Source organism: Equus asinus, chromosome 23, assembly GCF_041296235.1.
Source record: "Equus asinus isolate D_3611 breed Donkey chromosome 23, EquAss-T2T_v2, whole genome shotgun sequence".
NCBI classification, from domain to species: Eukaryota; Metazoa; Chordata; class Mammalia; order Perissodactyla; family Equidae; genus Equus; species Equus asinus.
Genome location: NC_091812.1, coordinates 28,980,768 through 29,001,324, shown reverse-complemented (window position 1 = coordinate 29,001,324; position 20,557 = coordinate 28,980,768). Strand labels below are relative to the sequence as shown.

At 40.4% G+C, this 20,557-nt stretch overlaps 1 long non-coding RNA gene across 20 annotated transcripts in view; it reads left to right on the top strand.

Annotated features, from left to right (window-relative positions):
* The window catches only part of LOC139041699 (uncharacterized), a 114,983-nt gene that overhangs the window by 60,942 nt on the left and 33,484 nt on the right, over positions 1-20,557 (top strand). For 6 of the 20 annotated variants that reach the window (XR_011497396.1, XR_011497382.1, XR_011497381.1 and 3 more), the window contains 4 exons: positions 290-494; positions 1,050-1,105; positions 3,421-16,057; positions 19,166-19,260. This is a non-coding gene — a long non-coding RNA (uncharacterized lncRNA). Of the gene's footprint in view, positions 1-289; positions 495-1,049; positions 1,106-3,420; positions 16,058-19,165; positions 19,261-19,403; positions 20,140-20,557 lie in introns of those variants that run through there. The other 14 variants (XR_011497386.1, XR_011497387.1, XR_011497388.1 and 11 more) reach the window with 9 other exon arrangements.

Here is a 20,557-nt window from a genome sequence, read left to right as displayed (position 1 = left end):
GGAGCACATGCTAGATTTGCAAGATCAGAAGCAGGTCTTGATCCTCCTGCCCAGAATGAACCAGACTTGATGATGATGCCACCTTCAGGAGCCACCACACTGTGTGACAGTGGGGCACTTGGGCCGTCCCTGGGAAGAACAGGCGAGCTGGGGTGGCCCAGGGGCAGGCTGCTCAGGAAAGGCTGCTTTGTTGGAGAGGCGTGAGGGCAAGGTCTGGGGGTAAGGGACAACCAGGCAGAGGGAGGAAGTTCTGTCTCCAGTCCCCTTAAATGGCCCCCGCTATTTACAGATGCGCTGCTGTCACACATGTCCACCACCACATGTGACATCAGTGACGTTATCCTGACGTCACAGGATCCAAGAACGATGATCTGTGAAGAGTTTTCCAAGGTCACCTACTTCTAACCCTTTTGAAAGATTTAAAGACATTGGGCCTGAAAACTTCAGTGACTTGTCCAGGGAAACGCAGTTTGTGACAGTTCACTCTCTCACAGGTAAGTTACCAAAAGCATCTATCAAAAGGGCCTTTTGAGAAATACTTCCCAGCTGAAATGAACAATTAAAAATTCCTGCCTTAAATCACCCCATCTCTTTTACTAGGCTTTCCGTGGATTGTGTAGACCAGGGGTTAAATAATATTACTGAGAAAAATAGATAAATGATGCATACTGAGTATTTTTCTGCTAAGTTAACTTTAATGAAGGAATAGTGTCCTGTCGTTTGGCGTACTTTAATTCAACTAATCCTCTGTTGTTTTTATTTCTTACTGTTATTCAGAAGGACGCATGCGTTATTGTTAAATCAATCGAGTAAAGTTTATGTTCACTCAGTAAAAAACTGCAGATTTCAGCTCCATGGTCATTTCAGAATCACACAAAACAGGTGTTGCTGCCTGTCCATGATCCTTCTTGTGCCTTTTCAAGGCCCAGAGGGCCCTGTGCCTCTGGGGAGGATGATCCCCAACTGGGGTGCTGAGATTTGAGGAGATGAATCTAAGAGCTGTAAGACAGGTAAATCTCAGGACCCCTGTCTTCTTTCTGTCCCCTCAGCTGAACCACAGTCCTCTGTACTCGCCCAGGAGCCACAGAGAGTGAACATCCCTCAGGTGAGCTCTTTATTCATTCCCCACTTTATATTGTGATGGATTTATAAGGTTTAGCAGGATCCATACGTTAAAGGAAAAGGATAAATAGAGATAGATCAAGTCAATCTTGAGGAAAAATATACGGTGTTTTACTATTAATTGTGATGTTGGCTGTTAGCTTTGAGTGGGTAACCTTGTCAGGGGAAGTGGTTTCCCACTAAGCTACCTGTTTCAATCTCTTTACTTGTGATTGGGCTATTCAGATTCTCTGTTTGTTCTTGATTCAGTTTTGGGAAGTTGTATGAGTCTTAGAATTTATCTGTTTCTTCTAGATTGTCCAGTTTGTTGCTATATAGTTTTTCCTAGTATTCTCTTATAATCCTTTATATTTCTGTGGTATCTGTTGTAATTTCTCCTCTTTCATTTCTAATTTTATTTATTTGAGCCTTCTCTCTTTTTTTCTTAGAGAGTCAGGCTAAGGGTTTGTCAATTTTGCATATCTTCTCAAAGAACCAGTTCTTTGTTTCACTGATCTTTTCTACTGTTTTTTTTTTTTTTTTGGTTTCAATTTCATTTATTTCTCCTCTGATTTTTATTATTTCCCTCCTTCTGCTGACTTTGGGCTTTGTTCATTCTTCATTTTCTAACGGTATTTTAAGATTGCTTATTTGAGATTTTTCTTGTGTTTCAAGCTGGGCCTGTATTGCTATGAATTTCCCTCATAGGACCACTTTTGCAGCATCCCATATGAGTTGGTGTGGTGTATTTTCATTTTCATTTGTCTCCAGATATTTTTTGATTTCTCTTTTAATTTCTTCAATGATCCATTGGTTGTTCAGTAGCATGTTGTGTAGTCTCCACATATTTGTCACTTTCCCAGCTTTTTTCCTGTAGCTGATTTCTAGTCTCATAGCATTTTGGTCAGAAAAGATGCTTGATGTGATTTCAATCTTCTTAAATTTATTGAGGCCTGTCTTGTTTCAAAACATATGGTCTGTCCTTAGAATGCTCCATGTGCACTTGAGAAGAATGTGTATTCTGCTATTTTTGGATAGAATGTTCCATATATGTCTATTAAGTCCATCTCGTCTAGTTTTTTCATTTAATTCCACTATTTCCTTGTTAACTTTCTGTCTGGATGATCTATCTATCGATGTAAGTAGAGTGTTGGGGCCCCCTACTATTATTATGTTGTTGTTAATATCTCTTTTTAGGTCTGTTAATATTTGCTTTATGTACTTTGGTACTCCTTTGTTGGGGACACGTATATTTATAAGTGTTATGTCTTCTTGTTGGAGTGTCCCTTTTATCATTATATACTGCCCCCTTTGTCTCTCATTGCCTTTTTTATCTTGAAGTCTACTGTGTGTGATGTAAGTATTGCAATAACTGCTTTCTTTTGTTTGCCATTAGCTTAGAGTATCATCTTCCGTCCCTTCACTCTGAGCCTGTGTTTGTCTTTAGAGCTAAGAGTGTTTCCTGGAGGCAGCATATTGATGAGTCTTGTTTTTCAATCCATCCCACCACTCTGTCTTTTAATTGGAGAATTCAATCTATTTACATTTAGAGTGATTATTTATATATAAGAGCTTAGTGCTGCCATTTTATCACTTGTTTTCCAGTTCTGTATTTCCCTTGTTTCTCGCCTTGTGTATTTTGGACTGCCAGTTCAGTTTGGTAGTTCTCTATGATGGTTTTCAGAGTGTTCTCTTTTTCATGTGTGAGGAAGACTGGCCCTGAGCTAACATCTGTAAGCAATCTTCCTCTCTTTTAGCTTGAGGAAGATTGTTGCTGAGCTAACATCTGTGGCAATCTTCCTCTGTTTTTTGTATGTGGGATGCCAGCACAGCAGGGCTTGATGAGAGATGCATAGGTCTGTGCCTGGGACCTGAAGCTGCAAACCCTGGGTGGCTGAAGCAGAGCATGCGAACTTAACCATTATGCCACTGGGACAGCCCCTCAGTTTTCTTTTTTTTGTATCATTTGTGTCTCTGTTCTGATTATTTGTTTAGTGATTACCATCAGGTTTGTATAAAAAATCTCGTAGATGAGATGTACCATTTTCTGATAGCCTCTTATTTCCTTGGTCTAAGCCAGTTCCATCCCTTTCCTCTTCCTCTGATTTATTGGTCATAACATATTCTGCGTTGTGTTGTGATTTTGTGGTTAAAATCACAAGATTATAGTTATTTTTGATGTTTTCCTTCCCTTTATCTTTAATGTCATAATTAAGTTTTTGCTAACCTGTTCTGGTAGAGATCTGCAATTTTCTGACTTTGGCTGCTTATTTATTTCCTTGCTCAAGGCTTTGTGAACTCTTTTTTTTTCTTTTTCAGGTATGAAGGTCTGCTTGAGCATTTCCTGTTTGGGGTGTCTTGTGGCGATGAACTACCTCAGCTTTTTTTTATGTGGGAAAGTTTTTATTTCTCCACCATATCTGTGGATATTTTTCCCTGGATAGAGTATTCTTGGCTGAAGGTTTTTGTCTTTCAGAATTTTGAATATCTCATTCTACCTTCTCATAGCCTGTAAAGATTCTGCTGAGAAAACTCCTGAAAGTTTGATAGGGTCTTTATAAGTTATTTTCTTCTGCCTTGCTGCCTTTAACAATATTTCTTCTTTGTCACTGACTTTTGCCAGTTTTCCTACTCTATGCCTTGGAGTAGGTCTTTTTACATTGATGTAATCAGAAGTTCTGTTAGCGTCTTTTACTTGTAATTCCAGCTCCTTTCCCAGATTTGAACAAACTTTCTGCTCCTTTCTCCCTCCCTTCTCCCTTTATAATACCCATAGTTTTTATGTTGCATTTCCTAATTGAATCGGATATTTCTCAGAGAATTTCTTCATTTCTGATTGGTCTTAATTCTCTCTCCTCCTCCATCTGAAGCCTTTCTATATTTCTGTCCTCCAGATTGCTAATTCCGTCTTCCATAATGTCAGCTCTGTACTTCAGGGTATCCAGATTTTTCTTTCTCTCATTGTGTTTTTCATCTCCAACATTTCTGATTGGTTTCTCTTTACAGGGTCAATCTCTTTTGTGAAGTATTCCGTCTGTTTATTAATTTTATTCCTGATTTAATTGAACTATCTGAATTTTTTTGTAACTCGTTGAGTTTTTTAATCTTAGCTATTTTGAATTCTCTGTGGTTTACATTGTAAATGTGTGTGCCTTCAGGATTGATTTCTAGGTGCTTTTCGTTTTCCTTCTGGTCTGGACTATTAATATATTTCTTCATAGTATTTGATGGGGTTGGTTTGTGCCTTCACATAGATAGTATCTGGTTGCAGATTCCACCGGCCACCACTGGAAGAGGGTCAGGAGCTGTGTATTCTGAGCCTGCTGTGATCCCTGGTATCTGTGCTTGTCCTTTGGAATCTATGCTGACAGGACCCATCTGCGATTGCCTGCTTGTAGCTGCTGCTTTGCTAATGTATGCACGGGCACTCTAGAGGGGGCCCCTTGCTCTGGCTGACTGGCTGAGCTTGTGAGCCCAGCAGGGGGAGGGGCACTTCTTTTGCATGTGCGATCCCGTGGGTGTTCTCTCTTTGTCCTCACTGTCTGTCCTCCTGGCATGCTGGCTTCATGAAGACAACCCCACAATAGCTTAGCCTCCTCTGTGGAGCTTTCCTATGGGATGTGAGGGAACTTGGAGAGCGAAGGCATTCCCACAGAGTCTCCCCCCAGGCCCCTCTTTTCTCAGAGCTGTGCATGGTCCTGTGCCCTAGGTCATTGCTGGGGAGGGAGAGGAGATCCCCTTATTTCCTCCTTCTTCCTCCTGGGGGGTCCAGCACCTCCACCTTCAGACATATGGCTGCGTGGGTCTCTCAGATGTCTTTTGTGTTGTGTGCCTGTCCTCTGTTGGTTTATGAATGTCCTTTTCATTGTTTCTTAGGGAGGAGAGTCTAAGGGAAGAGCTCACTCTGCCGTGATGCTGATGTCATGCCTGGTCATTCTATTTTTAAGTTTTTGAGGAATCTCTGTACTGTTTTCCACAGTGGCTGCACCAATTTACATTCCCACCAGCAGTGTATGAGGGCTCCCTTTTCTCCACATCCTCTCCAACCCTTCTGTTTTCTTTGTCAAGATTGGCACCTGAGCTAACATCAGTTGTCTACCTTTCTTTCCTTCTTGTTCTCCCAAAACCCTCCCAGTACATAGTTGTATATTCTAGTTGTATGTCCTTCTGGCTGTGCTGTGTGGGATGCCACCTCAGCATGGCTTGATGAGTGGTGCCGTGTCCAAGCCCAGGATCCAAACCGGCAAAACCCTGGGCTGCTGAAGTAGCGCACATGAACTTAACCACTCGGCCATGGCACTGGCCCCTCTCCAACACTTCTTATTTCTTGTCTTTTTAATAATAGCCATTCTGATGGGCATGAGGTGATATCTCGTTGTGGTTTTGATTTGTATTTCTCTAATAATTAGTGATGTTGAACATCTTTTCATGTGCCTGTTGGCCATCTGTATATCTTTGGGAAAATGTCTGTTCAAATCCTCTGCCCATTTCTTGACTAAGTTTGTTCTTTTGTTGTTGAGTTCTTTATATATTTTGGATGGCAACCCCTTATTGGATAAATGATTTGCAGATATCTTCTTCCAATTGTTAGGTTGTCTTTTCATTTTATTGATGTTTCCTTTGCCATACAGACGCTTTTTAGTTTGATGTAGTCCCATTAGCTTATTTTTTCTTTTGTTTCCCTTTCCTGAGGAGACATATTCAAAAAGATACTGCTAAGAATGATAGCAAAGAGCTTACTGCCTACGTTTTCTTCTTTGGAGTTTTATGGTTTCAGGTCTTACATTCAAGTCTTTAATCCATTTTGAGTTAATTTTTGTGCATGGTGTAAGATAATGGTCTACTTTCATTCTTTTGTGTGTGCCTGTCCGTTTTCCCAACAGTATTTATTGAAGAGACTTTCCTTTCTCTATTGTATGTTCTTAGCTCCTTTGTTGAAAATTGGCTGTTTCTAAATGTATGGGTTTATTTCTTGGCTATCAATTCTTTTCCATTGATCTGTGTCTGTTTTTCTGCCAGTATTGTGCTGTTTTGATTAATACAGCTTTGTAGTATACTTTGAAATTAGGGAATGTGATGCCTCCAGCTTTGTTCTTTTTTCTCTAGAGTGCTTTGGCTCTTTGGGGACTTTTGTTGTTTCCTATAAATTTTAGAATTCTTCTTTCTATTTCTGTGAAAAATGTCATTGGGGTTTTGATAGGGATTACATTGAATCTGTAGATTGCTTTAGGTAATATGGACTTTTCCCTATGTTATTTCTTCTAATCCATGAGCACCGAATATCCTTCTATTTCTTTGTGTCTTCTTTAATTTCTTTCAACAATGTCTTATAGTTTTCAGTGTTTTATAGTTTTATAGGTCTTTCACCTCATTGGTTAAATTTATTCCTACCCACTTAATTCTTTTTGTTGTGATTGTAAACAGGATTGTATTCTTGATTCTTTTTTTCTGCTAGTTTGTTTTTAGTTTTTGATGGATTCTTTAGGGTTTTCTATATGTAAAATCTCGTCATCCACAAGTAATGACAGTCTTACTTCTTCCTTTCCAGTTTGAATATGTTTTATTTATTTTTCTTACTTGATTGCTCTGGCTAGGACTAAGAAAGGTGAGCATGGGCATCCTTGTCTTGTTCTGGCTCTTAGAGGGATAGCTATCAGTTTACACCATTGAGTATAACGTTAGCTGTTGGTTTGTCATATATGGCCTTTATTATGTTGAGGTACTTTCCTTCTATAATTATTTTATTGAGAGTTATTATCATAAATGTGTGCTGAATGTTGTCAAATGCTTTCTCTGCATCTATTGAGATGATCATGTTATTTTTATTCTTCATTTTGTTACTGTAGTTTATAACATTGAGAAAGAATACTCTTGTAATCCTTTGTATTTCTGTTATATTGCTTGTGATTTCTTCTCTTTCTGATTTTATTTATTTGAGGCTTCTCTCTTTTTTTCCTATTCTACCTAAAGGTTTGTCAATTTTGTTTATATTTACAAAGAACTAGCTCTTAGTTTCGCTGATCTTTTCTATTGTCTTTTAGTCTCCATGTCATTTATTTCAGCTCTGATTTCTAGTAGTTTCTTTGTTCTCCTGACTTTGGGCACTTCATTTTTCTTCTTTTCTGATTCTTTTGGATGTATTGTTAGATTGTTTATTTGAGATTTCTCCTGTTTCTCAAGGTAGGCCTGTTTTGCTAGGAACTTCCCTCTTAGTACTGCTTTTGCTGTATCCAATAGATTTTGGTACACTGTATTTTCCTTTTCATTTGTCTCCAGATATTTTTCCATTTCTCCTTTAATTTTGTTGTTCCAAAAGTTAATGAATAGCACGTTGTTTAGGCTCCACATATTTGTGACTTTTCCAGCTTTCTCCTTGTGGTTGATTTCTAGTTTCATACCATTGTGGTTGGAAAAGATGCTTGATATCTTTTCAGTCTTCTTAAGTTTATTGGGAGTTGTTTTGTTTCCCAACAAACAGTGTATCTTTGAGAATGTTTCATGTGTACTTGAGAGAAAATGTATATCCTGCTGCTTTTGGATTGAATATTATATATGTGTCTATTCAATTCATCTGGTCTAGTGTTTCATTTAAGGTCAACGTTTCTTTGTTGATTTTTCTCTCTAGAAGACCTATCCATTGATGTAAGTGGGGTATTAAAGTTCCCTACTCTTACGGTGTTGCTGTCAGTTTCTCCCTTTAGATCTGTTAATAGTTGTTTTATAGACTTTGGTGCTTCTACGTTAGGTGCATATATATTAATAAATGTTATGTCTTCTTGATGGATTATCCCCTTTATCATTATATGATGCCCATCTTTGTCTCTTGTCTTTTTTTGGCTTGAAGTCTATTTTGTCTGATAGAATTATGGCTACACTCACTTTCTTTTGGTTGTCATTTGGTTGGAGTATCATCTTCCACCCCTTCACTCTGAGCCTATGTTTTTCTTTAGAGCTGAGATGGGTCTCCTGGAGGCAGCACATTTCTGGGTCTTTTTCTTAATCTGTCCAGCCTCTCTGTCTTTTCATTGGTGCATTCAATCCATTTACATTTAGGATGATTATTGATGTATAGGGACTTAGTATTGCCATTTTATCTTTTGTTTTATGGTTGCTCTGTATTTCCTTTGTTTCTTTATCCTTGTGTTTCTCACTACAATTTCAGCTTGACGGTTTTTGGTGATGTGTTTTTCAGTTTCCTCTTTTTTTATGTTTCGTGACTCTGCCCTGAATTTTTGTTTTGTGGTTACCATGACGTTTGTATAAAAGGTCTCACAGATGAGATAGTTCTTTTCCTGCTGATAGCATTTTTGCTTCATTTGACTAGGCAAGTTCTGTCCTTTTCTTCTTCCCTTGCTGTTTTTGTTATCAACATTATTTCTTTCTGTATTGTGAATTTGTTACCAAATTGGAATGGTTATTGTCATTTTTAATGCTTTCTTTCCCTTTAACCTTTACATCATAATTGTTTACTAACATGTTCTGATACAGAGTTGCAGTTTTCTGATTTTATCTGTTTATCAACTTGTTTAAAGCTTTGTATCCTTTGCCTTTTCATTTCAGACAGGAGAGCTCTTTTTGACATTTCTTATAAGGCAGGTCTAGTGGCGATGGACTCCCTCAGTTTTTGTTTCTTCCTCACACTTTATTTCTCAGCTGCAGCAGTGGACCCCCAGCTGTCGCAGCACCAAGGGCACAGAGCTGATTATTACAGTGTTGATTAATACAGTCCCTACGTAGCTCTCAAATACTTGTACTTTTCTGCATCCTTTCTGAAACCACCCTAGTCAAAGTAAGCAACCAAGTAACTGGATGACTTTAATGACCTCATGTCTCTGATCCTCAATGTCTTGGTTTGTGAAATGAGGCAGTTAGAAGGAACACCAAGTTTCTTCCTTCTCTATATTCTGTGATTATCAGAATCTACAACTATGGAGAGACTCAGGGAAAAATCAATTCCAGTGCTTTGGGAAACCATCCCACCTTCTCCATTTAAATTAACTCTTGGGGTGACTGAGATTGTGCCTCCTATCCTCTCATAGCACTGCTCTTAAGGACAGCCTCAGAATCTTCAAGGCAACTTAAAAGAAGGCCCTTTCTCTTAAATAGGAATCTGCCTTATGCCATGTTTTGAGCTGTAGAAAATATTTTAGAATGAGAGCCTAGCGTTGGTAACAAATTTATCCACATTGTTAATTCATCTGAAAGCTCCTATTCTTGAAAATGTCCCATGTGGGGGCAAAGAAGTTCCATGTAAAGGTTTAGTCCATTTTTGTTGACAATCTCTTGAGTGTATGTTAAAAACCTGGATAACAGGATAATGTTAATGGAGATTGGGGGGAGGGACAGTGATGAATGAGTTTGGTTGATTTTCAGCAGTAGTAAGGTCAAAATGAAAGCATTAGAAAAGAAGAGTAGAGATTCAGGTCAGGGCTTTCTATGAAAAAAAAGTAAAAACCATAAGCAGATGGAAAAAGTTTAAGTGACACAGTATGGCAGATTCCACTGATGAGTTTAATAGGCAGCCATTTTAGTGGCAGAGAGAGTAGACTGAAAAGTGAGGAGAAGTTTGGAAAATTCAAGGGACAAGAACCAGAAAAGCAAGGGGTCCCATCCTGCCCTGAGGATTCTTTTGGTTCTGAAGTGTGTTAGCCCAGCTGAGTGAAGACATGGGGAGGACGTTGTAGATCCTCTAAAAGCGGCATCCATCAGCTGCAGGAAGATGTGCCATCTCTCCCCAAAGCTCATTAGCAGATCGAAAGTGGGATGCTGCATTATTCTGATTAGCATTAATTTTATAATTCTAGGCATAGAACTTTCCTCCACATGAGTCAGCCTTCACACAAAAACACAGACTCCCATGGTGTGGATAAAACACAAGTAACCTTACTGCTTCTTCCCATCTTCCAAGGACCCAGTGGGAAGGAAAACGTGGTTCCCTAGCAAAGAGGGGAGTTAAGGGCTGGAGTTTTCCCGCTCTCCAAGCTGGGTGCAGGTCCCACAAATCGGGGAGAAGTGCAACGCCATCTTTCTGGCAGACCAAGACCTTGGGAAAACTGGGTCCTTCTGATCTGGTTAGGGAACACACAGTACTTCCAACAGCCGCTGCAGCAGGGCAACAGCCACATTACAAGTGAGATGAGGAACGTTACCTCAGAGCCTCCCAGGGAGAGAGCATTTAGGCTCCTACCGTTTATTGGGATAACTGGTTCCTGGCCCTTTGGAATATACCCAGTCATCCCAGGGCTAGACTTCTCAGGAAAAGTAACTTGCCAATCCCTTTAAAATTTGCAACTAAAACCTATCTACACTTTTATTTGTTACATATATTGTTGGGGCTTCATTTCAAACTGCTATATTACAAAACTGTTTCAGATAACTTGAAATCCATGGCAGTGACTTTCAAATTCTTTTGATGGCAACTCACGAAGAAAATCTATGAATTATTTTTTATCGTAAATCAGTATATACGCACACACACCAAAAGAATATAAAAATTTTATGAAACTGTTCTTAGCTTTTTACATGTAATACACTCTAATATCATCTATTCCATTTTGTTTCATTGTTTTTTAAGTGCTTGTCACACCCTCTAGAATTATTTCATAATCCACTAATGGGTCAGGACCTGCTGTTTGAAAAACAGTATTTTAAAATTATTGGTTCCAGGTACCCTAGCCGGTAGTCTGGTATCCAGATTTTTAAAAGGCTTATTAAAATGCATCATCGAAAAGCAGTATTTGCTAAAGGACCCTCAGTCTCTATAAAGAGCACTGTCTTGGGGATTCCAACCATAAGTTACCAGCTTTCCTTTGCAGAACTGAGATGCGAGCTCAACACCAAGTGAAAATGACATAAAATCAGAACAAAGTTGGAAAAGGACCACCTCCAAATGCAACGTGTGGTGCTTCTGGGAAACATGCAGCAGCCTAGAGTGAGGTGAGGGGGACAAAACAGAAAGAAAAAAGATTAATGGAGAAAAAATCAAGCTTGTAACTGCTGTCTCCAGGCTTCACAAGGTGCCCTTGTACTTCCAAGCCTAAGAGACAGAGTGACGTTCAGCATGACTCCATAATCCTGTGGCCTTGAGAACCTCAGCAGACATCAGTTAAGTCATTTAAGGATAACTGCAAATTAAATTAGTTCATCCTAATTACGCAAAAATGAGAAATTCAAATAAGCAAGGTAATTCAATTCTGAATTAAAAATTTTTTCAATCACTTGACATCTCAAATCAAAGCAAATGGGTAATGTTACCAATTATATCAATTCGACTCTATATTTCAATACATAAACATATGATGAACAACTAAAATTCTTATGTGATATGCATTTAACTTGTTAACATTTATGCTACAGTAGGGAACCACACTCGAGAAACAGGGTCATGTCCTTGAAAACCAAAGAAGGTTATCACAAAAGAGTCTTTGTAAGAATCCAGCAACAGAATGAGTCCCCAAAATCTATTAAGTAAACTGTCCCACAGGAAAAGTGAGGCAGATCACACTAGTAAAGGCAACACTATGGAAGCTTCTGAAATAGTTATCAAGGGAAATATTGGATACATAATAAAAATATTTAGTTTTAGGAAGCAGTATGATAGGCTCTGATATGGTTGCACTTATGAGTACAGGACTTTCATAGGAAGGAAAGAAATGGAAATTCACTGAATGTCTGTGTTTTGTCATGCATCACTAAATACCTTCGATTACATTATAGCATTGGAAACTAGGAAGCAGAAATGTTAAATAACTTGTTGTAGGCCACACAGTAATAAATGACAGAACTAGGACTTAAACTCCATCTTCTAATTACACATCCATTATTCTTGTCACATCAATGCCACTTTATCCTGAACTAGTACTCAAAATATGATAGTGCTTAAAATATTTGCTTAAGCATTTCTTAGGATTTCTGATCAAGGTCAATTCAAATTCCAATTTCCAGGTTAATGAATAAGAAAGTGACCTTTAAAAGGAAAGAAATAGGTAAAAAATATACATGCATTCCGGGTGGCATTATGAATCTTCAAACTTTCGATATTCTTTGTGTCTCGTGTAAGGATGAGAAAAGTTATCTATTGCTGTATAACAAACCACAACAAAGTGGAGTAGCTTGAAACAGTAACTTGTTCTTGTCTCGTATTGTTCTGTGGATTGGCTGGGATTCGCTGGGCAGTTCTTGCTTGGGGTCTCCTAGGAAGTACAGTCAGATGTCAGCTTGGGCTGCAATCCTCTTTGCCTCTATTGTGCTGGATGTCAAGATGGTTCATTTCTGTGTTTGCTGAGGATGCTGGCTGTTATCTTATTCGGGGCTGCCAACTGGAGGGCCTGCATGTGGCCTCTTCATGTGACTTGGGCATCTCTCAAAGTGGTGGCTGGGTTCCAAAAGAAAGCATCCCAAGCGGAAATATTCCAAAAGACCAGGCTTCTTACAGCCTAGCCTCAGAAGTCCCAGAAAGTCACCTCCACAGCATCCTATGGGTTGAGCCAGTCACTGAGGCCTAGGGGGAGGGATGTAGACTCCATCTTTTGATATGAGAAGCAGCAGGCAATAAGGGAGGGAAGGAGACTGCCCATCTCACCTTAGTCTTTAGCCTCCCATCTGGCATCTCTACTTTACCCAACTGAGTTAGAAGGGGAAATAGATGATACAACTACAATAACAGAAATTATTGTGTGGTATTTTCTCTATCTCTTTGGCACTCTCTCTTTCTCTGGAAACACAGCACTTCTTGAATGAATGGATAAATGAGTCTCTCCCTTTTCCTCTCTACTCCTTTTTTGCCTCCTCACCTTTCTTTTCTTCTTTTTAACTGCAGATGAAAGGTTAAAAAAAAATGTTTTTAGCAGCAACATACTCTAATTAGTAAATCTTACAGTTAGTTTCTACTCAGATCTCCCATTTGATGTCTACTTGCCTGATTCAGTCATCGTCCTATAAGGGAAGGTGATAAGAATGCAAGCAAAGGAGAGAAGAGAGGGAAAAATGGGAAAGCAAAAGTAGATTATCAAGGGAAGAAGGAAAATATAAATGGGAAGGGAAATAAATCAGGAGCACTGAACATCATTAAGCCCAAATGGCTGAAAAGACAAAGGGAAAGAAGCAAATTTTTCCCTTAGGATGCTGCATCCATCCTTCCTTCCTTTCCAATCCATGGCCGCCATCGCGAGCCTAGTCTAACCTTATTTCTTAAAGCCTGAATTTTTGCTATATCATCTTACCTAATCTCCCTGCCTAGTTTTTACCCCTTAGAAATCATCAAAAATGGGGCCAGCCCGGTGGTGTAGTGGTTAAGTTTGTGTGCTCCCCTTTCGCGGCCTGGGGTTCGCAGGTTCCCATTCTGGCACAGACCTATACACTGCGTATCAGGCCATGCTGTGGCAGGTGAGCCACGGATGAAATGGAGGAAGATGGGCACGGATGTTAGCTCAGGGCCAATCTTCCTCCAAGAAAAGAGAAAGAAATAAAATGAAATAAATCATCAGAAACACTCCTTTCCTCATGGTGCTCTCAATTACGAAAAAAGAAAAGAGAACAACTAAATGACTTCTGAAGGATTAAGTCCAATATAAACAATTTAAGAATTTTCATAATCTGACCTAACTTTCCTTGCCACTCTTGTTTCTCATGTCTCCCGTATGTGAAACCATTAACTCAGCCAGAGCACTCTACTCAATGTATCCAAATACACAGAAAAATGAGACTAGATCTCACTATTGCATCATGAAAAATACAAAACCTGAATCAAGGAAAATAACAGACAACAAAAATATTACATTACAGAAAGCAGTGTGGCGACATTATAAGCTTATAATTATAGCGCTTATGGTCCAGATCACTTCTCACGAATACAGCCTTCTCCTTTTGTCTTCTGTCCTTTGCTCTAAGGATCCTATCACCAGGAGCATTCCCCACCGCTCTCTGCCTTCCTAAATCCTGTCTCATCAGGATCCACAACATTAACTGACTAATTTGGAAGAAGTGTGATTAACAGAATTATTCTGGACCTGAAGTCCCTTGTTAACACTACAGCATCAGATTTGATTCTCGATGGACACCAAGTCACTCAAATTCCATCTCAGTTTTTACTCTGTAGATTTGTTCAGTATACGGTTGATTAAAGGACCATTCACCCCAGTTTGGTAGATAATTCAACCAGCCTCCAATCCAAAGTTTGTACAACTTTGATTTGTAGTAATTACCAACAGTAATTACAGAAACAGTTAAAACATTCATTGCTAATATTGTAACTCTTTGGGAACCTGATATAAATGCAGTTTTAAAAGAACAGGATATTTGAAGATAGTAACGTACACCATGATTGACAAGATTTTGTGGTGAGTGTAGTTTATTGTCAGGTATAATTAAAGCTGTAGATACTATTTTGAAAGTACAGACTTTAGGGGGCAAGGGAAGAGAGTTTTTGAAGCAAAGTACAAATTAGGAATAATTACAGTGATGGTTATGGAATATCAACCTCTATTTCATCATGATGAGCTCAGTCTCCTTCAAAATTCAGTTGAGTCCGTGAAAGCATTAGTGTAAGACAAAAGGCAGCTTTGGCAAAAATACCTTTGAAATATTAAGGAGTAGAGTGATTGGCAGTCAGCAAACATAAAAGTGGACGAAAGAGTAAATGTCTTGATCACCTACGGAAATTGTACACTTCAAGTATCTTATTAAAAAACCAGTTTTTCATGTCCAATGTTGAATGCACCTGCAATTGTTGTTTTTAATCTATTTTGATGCCCAAACTGGATATAACTAAATGTTTTATGGGAGTTTATAAAGGTGATGAAATTATAAAGAAAAGTAAGTGAAAGATTATCAGACAGGAGAGTGGAGGCTTCTGGGGTGATATCAACACTGTAGGATTTGACATGAGTGGTGGGTCTGTGGGTGCTCACTTCATTCTCCTTGTTTATGGTTTATGCGTGTTGCTGTTTACAAAGCAGTTGTGTAGAAAATCCGCCGACACTAATACCTTCGACAGTTCATTAGCCCAAGGGTGTCTGTTATGCTTTAACCAGGGCTTTGCTCAGGTGCCCTTTTGCCCACGTGAAGCCAGTTGTGCATTAAGAGATGACACAAACATCTCTTGAAACAAGAGATTTCTTCTTGTTTTCTAGAAGAAATAGCGAAGCTGGTCTAGCGCTTGGTGATATTTCCAAAGAGTCCTTTTGTGAATGGCCGTGAGAAGATGTCCTCCTTCAGCCAAGGATGAAGTCTTATACTTGGTATTATTTAAAGTACCTGATGCCATGCTACACAACTAGTGTGTGTGCATCCATTCGTCTGACAGATATTTATTGACTCACCTACCAGCTGACTCCCTGGGAAGCCAGAGCAGTTTGCCAACTAATATGGTTAATTGGGATTTGATAAGTGCTGTAAAGACACCAGAGATTCAGCAGTTTCTCCCAGCTATCGAACTTATTTTGGCTAATGGATAGCACTCCCACTCCCATTTCAATGTTACAAAGGGATGCTAGAAGAGGATTGACCAGTCAGAAGGTGGAAACTTAATAAAAATTGAGAGTCAGAGACGGGAGGGAATGAAAGCAGCAGAGGAAGAAGGAGGCAGAGACTGGACGGCCAGCAAGGCCTCAGTGCCCTGCACAGTTTAAGCTGAGCCAGATGTTCTTCCTGTTTCCTTGCTTGATCTTTGCTTGATCCTCCCTCTTGCCGACGCCCTCACCTGGAGGAGTCAAGCCCAGCACAGATGCCACTGAGACAGGTCAAAGCCAGGGAAAGGTCCTGGGATCAAAACTTGGCTAAGTATGATCCAAACTTCCAAGCAGTCAGAAGTAGAAAGAGCCGGAAGATAAACCTAACCCATTTTTGAAGGGGTGCCAAAGGTGAAAAGCAGGAAAACCAAAATTACTCATCAAGTCTAAAGGGGGAGCACAGAGCCAGAAGCTGAGAGGAGAAGAGGAGTCAAGCAAGTCAGTGCCAGGTAAAAACAGAAATAGAGAGTTGAAAAAAAAAAACAAAGCAAAGCGAAATGAAGGGTCCAAGACAATGATTGGGAGCATTCCTTGGGGTTTGATAGTGGATTTTATGGGTTAGCTTAAGTTAAAAGCAAAAGATGTGAGCGGGTACCTTCCTCCCTTCTGACATTATCTCCCACCTTATCAACAGTCCATTGTAACCAAGGCATTAACAGCACTTACCAAACAAAGTCTAGAAGCCCTTTGGGCAGTCTTGCTAAGAACCGTCTTAGTCTAGACTGATTTGGCCTTGAGGATGACCACATCTCCTCAGGACAGTTCTCCCTGGATTCCTCCATTGGCTATTTAGGGAAATGACGCACTTGGACAAATGGTCTACCTAAATGAATGATTCAGGTCTGAGCAGCATGAGACACTGGCAGATAGGAATGCCTCCCTTAGCAGCAGGAAATTCAGCACTTAGCATGTCCCATGCGGCATGCTCTCCCAGAATACTTTTAATATGATATCCCAGTGTATTTAACATTTTAAAATTACTCCATTTGGTTAAAATCAATTAGATTTTTTTGAGGATCTTGGTCTTTCTCCAGCCCAGTTTAAACCATAATTTCCTGAAGACTAGGATTATCTCGCCGTGTTCTTTTTCACGTCCCCGTCGTTTCTAGTCAAGCCTCAAAATGTGAAGTCTGCACTGTGGGTTCATAGCACCTCAGAGATCATCTCGATTCTCCCCATCCCACAGTGGGAAAGTGACCTCAGTCAACGTGGAGTAGAGTGTTTAGTATCAGCCTTAAAACAAGGGCTTTCTTTTTTATTGTCTTTTCTTCCTGTCTGCTTTTCAGAGTAGAAGCAACAGTAATTTAAACTTTTCTGCTATGTGACCTACGCTCCACAGGTACCTTATAATAGCTGAGCCAGGGCTTAACAAAGGAATTGGGTGTGTGTGGTATTTGTGTGAGCATGTGCTTGTGTGTGTGCGTGCGTGTGTGTGTGACAATCTGATGGCCGATGTGGGATGGGAGATGGGAGAGAATGTTTAGGCACTTGTGCATTTATATCAAAGAGATGGTAGGACCCACAAAAAAGAATTCATTTTTTGTGATGTTAATGTTATATTTTGGGGGGAGGTTTTGGGAGAGGAAGATTTGCTTCTAAGGGGTGGACTCATATCTCTGTGTGGGGAGGCTCAGTTATAACGACAACTGAAGTCTCTCCTGGCGTTGGGATATTTCATTCTCGTAGGGAGAAATGCAATGCTCATCCCTCCTCCCTCACACCCCCCCACCACTTCCTTGGTGCCCTTCCAAGGTAGGGCCCTTGGTGCTGGCTGCTCAGTCCTCCCCCAGGGGTGGCTTTCCAAGGCCAAGAGGGCCAGAGAGGGCTGCTGCCAGAGATGCTTCCGTTCTGGCTCCTTCTCACTCCCTTTCCTGTCTGCTGGGGCTTTTGGTGGCAGCACCTAGTCCCGACGGGGTTAGAGTACCACCCTGGAGCGGATGGTGTGTGCACCAGCAAGCATCCAGTCAATTCATGAGTCATCCTCTGCGTGAGCTGGCCTGTGATGTGCCGTTATCTTCCTGCTCCCATTTTACACTTCACACACCAGCTTTCTCTCCAGACAGTTGTTTGATCACTAACTACTTCGAATATCATGACCATAGGCTCATTTATTTTTTTCTGTTTTAAAGGATGGTGCTGGTGTGCACAGGGAGCAGCCACATCAGTTTACACATTTGCCAAGGTATCCGATTGTGAGCTGCCTATCAAGGTGCTGACTTTAATACAAGCTTATTACCGTGAGCATTATTTAGCATTTATGTGGCTCCTCACAATTGTTTACCCATTATTTCTCAGCGCTCCCCTGTCCAGGTGATCAGTGTTAGCAACCCACATTGTAGAGGCAATAAATCTGGGGTCCTGGAGAGGTTTTAGTAATATCCCCAGAAGGACACAAAGCGAATAACCACAGAACAGTGACTTTCCTGGAACCCCTTGAAACTGGCCTGGACCCCTCTCCCTCCAGCATACTTGGCGAGTTCACTCATTCCATCATCTGGTTTGCAGACCTGCACAAGGTGGGCTCTTCTCGCAGATTGCAGCTCAGATACCCTGAGGCCTTCCCTGGCAAGCTTATCTACAACAGCATCCCCTCCCCAAGGCTCTATCACATTCCTGTGTTTATGGACTCCACAGAGCTTAGTGCCACCTGAAGTTATCTCGTTTATGTGAAGTTGTGTGTCTTTGTGTTTGTTGTCTGTCTGCACCATTCAGGAAGGTCATCACTATGAAAATAGCAGTCTTGCCTGGGTTGTTCATTGCTGTGTCCATCCTCTTTGTTGAAAGCACCTGTCATTACAGTAGGCACTCAATAATGCTTGTTGAGAGGATGACAAAGACAGACCCTGTAAATACTGTTACTCACACGTCATTTTCTTTGCCTTTTCATCTCTTTCTGGATTTTCTGGCCCTAGTCACACATACAGTCAGTTATTCTCAATTACGCTGGAGCTAATGATCCAGGCTGTGGATGGCCCGGGTCCTTGGCTTCCTTCCCTCTCTGGCTTCCTCTCCTCTGGAGATTCCTCCAGATCTTTCGGTCTTTTCTGGCCTTAGTTGAGAGGGGTCAAGAGGAGAGTAGGGCAATGAAAGTCCTCTTAGACAATTTTGCAAGTTCTAATAGCTTTTGACAGGTACAAAGTTGAAATTATTGATCTTAAGATTTATTTGTTACCTTATTTGTGGATTTAAAAACATGCATCTGTTTTATATATGCAGTACAGTGAAAAGTGCTTTGAAGAAGTTAAAAGCACTGTCTAAATGTAAGAGAGAATTATGTATGCATGTAGTCCCATTAACCTTGGTAATTGAGACTTGGTTGTAGATTTAAAATTCAATTAGTTTTGATAGAACAGTAGCTCACACTTTTCTACTGGGTAGAGCCAGACAAGGCTTAGAAAACGTGCCTTTGGTAGATTTTATTGTTCAGCCATCAAATCAAGACAAAGCTTACAATCCCTTCAGAGGCTAAAAGGGTGGCAGTAGTGGGGATTTCTCATCAACAAGTAAGAATAGGCAAATGGTCTTAAATGATTGAGTTTTCTTGCTTCAAATTTCAGGACAATGAGAATACAGTTTCCTCCGAAAAAATCTTAGGCTGATCTTGGAAGAAAGACCCCCTGGATCATCTAAAAATAAAGTTTTCTATTTAAAGGTTGGTTTTAATGTTCATTATAGCCCCATTTGCTACCAGAAAATGGTTTGCCTTTTTGTTTTAAACATAAGGAATGAATGCAATGCCTTATACCTGATAACGTGTGCTGTTGTATTTGGTCCTCCCTACAACTCTGTCCATAGATATTATTGTTGCCACTTGATAGATGAAAAAACGGAAGCAAAACCATTAAGTGCCTTTCCCAAGGTCTTAAAAGAAGTCACCAAGAAGGTGGTGTGGCTCAAGTCTCCTGACCCCAGTTTACTATTCCCCACAATAATGTTGGAAAACCACATTGGAACGGGAAGACTCATTCCAAGTACTGCTGTCACACCAGCAAGCTTCAAAGGTCAGGCAGATATTTTACTTTACGGTTAAATTGGCCACGTTTGCTCAGTGTGTACTATATCCCAGGCCCTGTGCTTTGCCCTGGGAGGATTCAGAGAAAGTAAAAGACGGATTAGACTTTCCTGGCTCTTACAAGCTGGTGGGAATGGGAGACACATACATACAAACGTGGAAGGGCAAGGGGGACAGTGCACTAAGAGAGATACAGAGCTCTGTGGGAGCAGGGGAGGAGCAGTCTCTGAACACGTTCCAGGAAAGGGGTCGCCTTCCATGCCAAGATGAACTTTGCATGAATAAAGATTTAAGTGAGGACAGATTGAGAAGAGTGAAGAGGGGAATGGGGTGTCGACCAAATTTCATCCACCTGCAATTTTACCTACTCAAATTTTATCTACCATGGCAAGAAGTTAGTGTCTAATATTTTAAAATTACTTTTAAATACAAGTATTTGCATATTAGTTATATAAATAGAGGTGTGTACCAGAACAACTATGATAGAAATGGCTCAAGTGGTTTCCATGGGGAATGAAACTGGGGGGATAGGAAGGATTGGGGTTTTGAAGTGGGGGAGGGCCTGCCGTGGTTCTTTATAAAGCCTCAGTACTATTTGGTTTTAAAGGCACAAGTATGGATTCCTTAGATAAATATTAATTTTTAAGTGAGCCTTAAAGAATGAGTAAGGTTTCTACAAGGAGAGGGAGGAGGTGGGTATTTCTAGCAGAGGACCCAACATTAACAGAGAGAGGCGGCAGGAGAGCAGAGGGAAGAGCAGGTAACCCATTAGGATGACTGTGGAACACACCTCCCTGCGTGGGGACACATGAGCTGGTGCTTGATTGCAGAAGGCCTTCGATAGAAGGGCACGCACAGACACACACACATGCACACTCATGTGGTTGTAGGCTGGAAAGCAATAATGTGTAGTGGGCAAAGGGGTGATATGCTCAGA